The following is an 8,306-nucleotide window of genomic DNA, read 5'->3' as shown; positions in this document are numbered from 1 at the left end:
GATCGAATAAATATTTACCGACCACCTACTTTAAAAATAAACCCCGAATAAAATATTTTTATTTCCATAATTTAAGTCACTTTTCTCCAAATCAAACTGAAAGAGTAGCCATCAACAGGAATTACATCATTTGTTAACATATTTGGGACCCTCTAATATTTTTTGCTTGTAAGCATCTACCAAGCCATGTTGATGTTGAACATACAATGTGGACTATAACCTTATTACATGTTTCCATACCTAAAGCATGGGTTTCTTTACACACAAAAAAAATAAAATAATACAACACGGTTTCTCAAACCTTTTAAGCCATCATTACTTCGTCCCTAATAACTCCATAATTAAATGGTGGGTTTTTTTTTTTATATGCTGCAAGTTTTCATACAAATGTGCAAGTCTTGCAAGATTGGATGACGTTTCAACATTTTTTGTTGTCGATTTATCATTTTCGTACATTACATTAATACGCAGATGAGAAATGATTAAAACTGAGAAAAAAATGTAAAGTAGTATATTAACCAAACAGAAGTACTACTTTTAAAAAAATTGAAACATTTTCTTAGAAAAGACTTTTATTCCCAAATTCAATCCTAAATAAAAGTATATTTGAGGGAAAAAATGTAATGTGTTCCATGATATTTATGAAGTTGCACTCCCTTGACGTAATATGTGGCTCATCTTTAGGTATGTTGTTTGGTGGAATGGTGGCAACAGGAGAGTGGAGACAAGGAGAAACGCAAGCAAGGGCATTATTTGGCAATGTAATATATTAAACTTGAACTTTAATATGGCTCAATAAATATATTAATCTAGAACATATTCTTGATGCCTTTCATGCAAGTTTCAAATAAAATTTGCTAACACATATATATATTCTATAAAATCTATACCTTTTTATTTAATTATCGTATAAAATACGTAAATATGTTTTTATGAAAGACTAATAAGTAAAAATAATTGTTATATTAAAGACTATTAAATTGATTTAAACTTCAATTAGTTGTATTTTCCAATAAAATAAAAAGTTTATTGATGTGACGACTCGGTTCTTAATCTCTCAAATAAGAATAAATAATAATCCAAGGTTCATGGATTAAGGCTAAGCATCAAAGCCACAAAGAAAACATTTTATTTTTATTTTTTTTATAGGGGGGGTGCGCTCGGGCGGCACTTTTCAGCCGCTCGAGCGCCCACCCTCGGGTGTGAGCACCAAAGGGTGCGCTCGAGCTGCAGTTTTTTGCAGCTCGGGCTCATCCTTGACAGTCCCGAGCTCTATTATTCAGCAGCCAAAGATGTGATCTTGCTAAGTCCATATCTCAACATCTCAACAAAAGAGGTAATAATAGTAACAACAAGAACTTCGAATATGGTTACAAGATCACGAAGCAACATTCTAGACTAAAGTTCAAGTCTAAGATCTATACAAGCATAATATGACAGCAGCTCATCATCTAAACCGGATCATCACTCTAATCTCTCAAGTCTCAATTCCTCAAGCCCGTCGTTGCCCTGATCCTGAACCACCTGTTGCCATGCACATATACAAACACGACAACAGTCGAATAACTCCGGTAAGAAACATACTTCCCAATAAAAGCAACTAACATGCAAATCAAGTTATATATCAAATTCATGATATAAATAAAAGACAATGCATGATTAAAAATAGGCTTCTCTCAAGAAATCTCTCATTTCTTCGGTTGGGATCCCGAGAAGAAGATATCGTAACTAAACCACCGACTCTTCCGATCGAGGTGGGGCTACTTATCTTGCTTCTCTAGACTTTGAAGCCACTATATATGCAAATCAGACGCTAGGCTAAGTCAACCACCCAGGTCATACATATATAATCCCTCAAATCGTCTAATCGAACGCTTCCGTTCATTTCAAAATCAAGAAATCAGTTTCAAGATGAATGCAACATATAAAATCAATATAGCATTCATTCACATCATAGTCTCATTCAAGAATTCATATAAGAGCAAGTAATCAAATAAGTATGTGATTTAGGAAACTCGATACAAATCATCTCGAGTTTTAATCTCATTCAAGTAGTAGTCCACTTTTACCTTCGTATTTCTTCTGTTCTGAATTCTTCAAATCTGAAATACAACCTCAAAACATTCACATCAAGCTTCGTTCAATTCATTCATTTCAGAATCGAGTCAAATTCATCAATATATCTTCATTCAATCCATTTCAAACTTCCACTTCTTCTTCCTCGGTTCTCATTCGGAGTTAAGCGTCGTTAATCTTTAAAACAAGTCTGAAATTGAGAAATAAAAATGTTATATCATCGATAACATTTCAAAGAACATCTCATCTCAATAATCAGCTATCAAACTGGTCTCAAAACACGAATCGACGGCGTAGCGATTAAAAATCGATAACCGACGAAATATCGAATTCGAATCTAACTTCAATTTCATTCATACGTAACTTCAATTCAGTTCATAAGCCATCGAAACCAGCATAATCATACCCTATATAAGTCGAAACACTTCTGGAAATCATAAGCAACATAAACGATAGCCGATCATCAATTCAGTTTCGTTATCGAAGTGCATACAAGCTCAAGAACACAATTATAAACTCATAATCTGATCTCAGCAATATTTAGATCTTCAAACTATGCCGAAATAATTAGAAACTTACAGAAAATTGAAGCCCTCGTCGCAAGGATTCCAGAACACTTTTCGGAATCGAAATCGGACAATCGAATCAAAACTTACGGCAATTTGAAAATCAAAAAACAAAAGAAATGGAGAGAGTTTCGGCTCCCTGTTCTTATTTCTTCACTTTTCTGAATTGTATGCAAAATATGCACGTGTACATGCTGATAATCTAATTTAACATTAGATATGTATTGCATAATTTTCCATTTAGTCCCTAAACCTTCGTAAATTACAATTCAGTCCTCGGCTCTCTTATTAATTCAATTTCAATCCTTATTAATTTAAGAATATTAGAATTTAAATCAAAACTCTAAAAATTCTTAAATTAAATAATCTCGGATTAAAATGAAATAAATTCGGATTAAATCAATAATCCCGACCTTTTGCACTTTACCCTTCAAACTTCGATATTTACAAATCAGTTTCTGATCGGGTTTCATCTTTGACATAATCATATTAATTCCCGAAACATGGAATTTAATCTTAAATTCCATAAATATTCAAATCGAATATTTATTCTTTTAATTTAAGAATTCTCAGAATTTAATTCTCACAATCCGTAAATTCTCAAATTTAATATTTTCGGCTCGGAAATTAAATCTATAATTTCCATAACTTCTCAAATCAATATTAGCCCATAATATGGAATTTAATTTTCAAATCTCATAATTAATAATTTAATATTTTCGGGCCTTACAATTCCTCCCCTCTAAGAAATGATTTCGTCCTCGAAATCACATTCAATCGAACTATTCAATCTGATAGACTGAATAATTATCTGAAGTTATCACTTCAATCATATAGCTCTGAACTTCGTATCACATCTCTTCATCTCTTGTCAAATTCTTTCTTCGAATCTGCGTCTAGTCTCTTGTATTCGATATCTATTCAGTTGTACTTTAAATAATTGAAAAGAAATCTTTCAGAGATGTCTTTTTCCCCAAATCAAGGATCTGTCGAATAATCGACTTAACTCAGAATCTTTTCAATATCTAACTCATCTGATTAACGTACATGGGAAGAATCTAACTGACACTTCCGTATACTAGATACGTGGAACAATCTGATCCTTCATATCAAATTGGAAAGAATAATTCATTCAATAAAATCATCAATTCTGTCCGACATCTCATTCAGTGAAATTCAATTTCAGTGACGACTTGTGTCTTTTTCTAAATCATTCTATGCTCTGCATAGAAGATATATCAAGTCTATACTGTCATTCTATTCATCGCTTCAAGATCAGTATTCAACTTCATATTCTGAATCTGTAAATTAACCTTTGCTCTTTCTCAATTCGGAATTAAATGATATGTCAAGAATAACTTTTCCGCTTAACTAATCAGTTTCAGCTTCAAAGTTATATCTATCATTCAATTACTAATTCTGTTTCTTCTTCTCTGTTCTCACTTCGTACAGATTCATATTCATCATCTTTACGTGTCTTAAATCAAATCTGATCTGATATCGACAAATTATGTCTGATCTGATGTCATATACTTCAGTAGTATCATTTCAACACAAAGAAATCGGATTTTCTTTCATCATATCCTTATAGCATTATCTCAAAATCGGCTCAATAGCTGTTACAGGAATTATAATCATCAAGTGGCAACCCATCAAGTCAAATAATATCGAATCAGGTATTAAAGTTCTGAGAATATTCTCAACATCTGGAAAATCAACTCAGATAATCCATCAATCGAAGAATGGTATAATGCAATCACATATAACCAACTCTCAGAACATCAATCAATCAATCGATGCCACATTCTGTCGAATAAATCTAAAGTCTTAATCCGGACAATAGATTTTACTCATTCCTGTAATTTCATCATATCTCTAACTTCTTCACAGCTATCTAGTTATATCTGTATCACATCTTATACAGCGTATTCTAAAATTCTGATTAGTCTATTCGGACTATCTATTAATCAAAGTATAATATGCTGTATTCACAGAGTTCAAAGTATTCAGTGCTGTTGATCCAATTCAAGGATAATATGTTGTATCTTTACCTCAAAAAGTACTCAAAGTCGTCTGATCATTCGTATTACAATTTAATATTAAACTCAATGTTTCAATCTGAAACATTAATTCTTGGCTTACTTTTCTTATTGCAACGAATCTAATCACAATTCAGTGATTTGATTATACAGACAGATAATCGTATACAGTAATTTCAATAAATCTGTTCATAACTACCACCTGTTTACTGAAAGAGTGGGTGCCCGTTTAGCCAACTTGTGGCTAAGGGCTTTTATGACTCTATGTAAAACAATCTTTTGTTTAATATAATTTACACTTTTATAATGGCATTGACTTTATCTTTTTTCATATTGTTATATTATGATATACTATTGTTGTTTTGATAAAGACCTTGAATATACTATAGTGTATGTAAGATGTGGTAGCACATGGGGATGGCTATCATGAAACACATCTTATAGTCACTGTATATTCTAAATTGTTCCTAGTCAATTGAGCTGTCCGCAAATAAGGATAAGGATCGCTCGAGATTGAGACTAGCATTTGTGATGCCGAGTACCACGTTTCATTGGTATGGAACATAGAGATGTTCAAAGCATGCAAATGGATATTCATATGATGAATGATCGAACTACCCTATTCGGACTTTCCAAGTGGTTATCACTTATCGAGTGGATAAAGTCTGCGGTTTTGGTTGTACATCATTAGTCCTTATTACTTGAAACATCATTGAGACTCTATATGCTAGTACTGTACTTTGACTCATTTACCGACTCTATTGGGGTCATCAGGTGTCGGGATTGGGTACAGTTACGACACATATAGGAGTCGATGCTTTGTTGTCAAGGATTCACCACATACTTGCGAGTGTGGATATCCTATGCGATCTGAGGAGATATTAGTGTGACGAATCTCTGGCCAGAGTACATGATGTGTTTTAGGTTAATGGGTTATCCTAGTAACACATGCGATGTCACTATTTGATCTCCAAGATGTTATGCATAGTTATCGAATCTCGAATGACTCTCGATGCACCAATGGTTGTTGATTCGATCGGGATATTTGGATGAAGGGACCGTACTGTACACTAACCAAAATCTACTGGTTCTTGCAGGCACTATCAGTAATACCTAGGGAATCATGGGGCGATGTTGCTAGGCGCTCTTACCATGATTCGATGGGTAAGTCGAAAATTGTTGTTCCGAGTCACAAGGAGTTGTGAGCCCACGGCTAGCTGTATTCCTGAACCATTGAGGGTTACACAAGTAATGGATTACTAAAACCCCGTAGAGATAGTTAAATTTAAAGAGTTAAATTTAATGAAAGAGAAGTTGGACTTCTTAACTAAAAGGAGTGGGATTTCCTAAAATGACATAGGGATGGACATTTTTGGAAATCACTGAATTCGGATTCAGAAAAATTATCTTGACTCTAAAAGATGCAGAAATGGTTTTTGTGCACATTGGTGAAATCAGTTTATCAATCGGAGTCACGATGAATTTTATATTAATTTCTATAACAACGGGCTTGGCTTGTTGGGCTTAAGTTATGGATTGTGGGCTTTAAGGAGTTAGAGTCTTGATACAATTATAACTAGAAATTATCTATAAATACATGTAGTGGGTTCGAAAATTGAAGAGAATTAATTCATCAAATTTTCGAACACACACATATTATTTTCTTAGGGTTTTTCGAAAATCCTTGTCCCTTTTCGGAGAGAATTCGGCTTGTGATTTTTATGAAAAATTACAATCTGAATTAACAGATTATATCTGTTTATTCTCTACGCAAACTTCTGATTGATTTCTAGTGCAGTCAATCAGAGGGTTTTGTTTTCTATTTGTGGACCTGATTGAATAAACGTTCGTTCATTAGTTCCGGGAATATACAACAAGAGCAGATTAAATTCTGTTGGTGTCCATAATCTCGCTTCGAGATTTTAAGGTAAAATATTTAATTGTGATTATTTATTTTACTTACACAAATTTAATCGTGAAAGTTTTGATACCCAGATGTGGAATCGTTCCATATTAATAAAATAAATTTTTTAAACTTTCGCTGCACCGGGTATCAATTCTAATAAAATAAAAGTCGTCTGATCATCCGTATTACAATTTAATATTAAACCCAATGTTTCAATCTGAAACATTAATTCTTGGCTTACTTTTCTTATTGCAACGAATCTAATCACAATTCAGTGATTTGATCATACAGACAGATAATCGTATACAGTAATTTCAATAAATCTGTTCATAACTACCACCTGTTTACCTCATCTATACTGTTTTATCATGGTAGTTCCGTAAAATATTTTGTCAAATTATGATCTCATAACAATTCTGGAGTTTCTAAATTGTCACTGAACTAAGCTAGTCAATGATTTTCAACTTCATCAGAAACTCTCTGTACATGTAACTTCGAAATTGTACTAATTTTGTTACCTCTATTTGCTTTATCTTCTGATAAAACAACTATTGGATGAATCTTAATGTTATTGTTGTGCATTTTCTTCAAAATATGATATTTCTTTTCGGAAATATCAAGCACAATCAGATAATCAATCATAATAGAATTCGTGCATTCTGATCTGAGGCTTCAATTCATATCTCACTCTGGCATTCTGTACTGAATTCTCAGTTTACTTTCTGTGTTTCTTTCATCTTCTTAACAGTTTTGGTTTACGTCCAAGCAAAAATCATTCTGATTGGTGATATATTCATCTGAATATTTCAAATCAAAATACACAGAAATCTGGAATCAATTCATCGGATGCCTATTTCATTTCTTATTTCTATCTCCAAATATCGACAATTCATATCATCTAACTTTAAAAATCATGGATCATATTCAACTTCTTCTATCAGTTACGAGCCAACCATCTTACAATACGCTGAAATATCATCAAATGATCAATAATTCTCGAAATAATAAAATAAATAAATCAAGATTGAGAAAATCCCTCAATCAAGGTCATCCAAAATCAAATCTTCTGGATAACAAACTCTGCACAGTGAAAACAACTCACTTACATCTCATAACTCCAAATGAGTGAATAATTCAGGCGCCATGAATACTCAATATTAAATATTTCAAGAATCATATCTCCATTTAATGTAATCGATTCAGGATAATAAAAAAAAAGACTCATCTGTAACTGATTTTCATATCATCGTCTATCGTATAAACTTCAAAAGCAGTTTCATTTCATCAATTCATAAAGTTGCTATAAAATTCCAATTCACAACTTAAGCTAAAGTCTAAATCTTAATGGAATATATCTGTCATCTCGATTCATCGGCATATCTATCAATGCTGATTTAGATCTTGAACATATCTAGTGCATCGAATATACTGATTTCAGAATATTTCTGTAAGCAAACATCATATATCAAACCGAAATCAAAGAATCTTAATTCAAGATTCCATCACTATCATCATATTCATAAGCACATCATGTTCTTGTTGATCTAATTCAATCATTTCTTATTATCGATCTTCTACTATTCATCAATTCTATTTCAGTTCTCTTTTGATCAGACTAGTCATACTTCTTAATAACTCGAATTCTGATCAAAAACCAATTCTACTTCATTTTCACGTAATACATGCTTCCAAGCAACTCAGATATTCAGGTAAACATGT

Source organism: Henckelia pumila, chromosome 2, assembly GCF_033568475.1.
Source record: "Henckelia pumila isolate YLH828 chromosome 2, ASM3356847v2, whole genome shotgun sequence".
In the NCBI taxonomy this organism is placed as follows: domain Eukaryota; kingdom Viridiplantae; phylum Streptophyta; class Magnoliopsida; order Lamiales; family Gesneriaceae; genus Henckelia; species Henckelia pumila.
Note: the sequence above shows the minus strand (reverse complement) of the source record.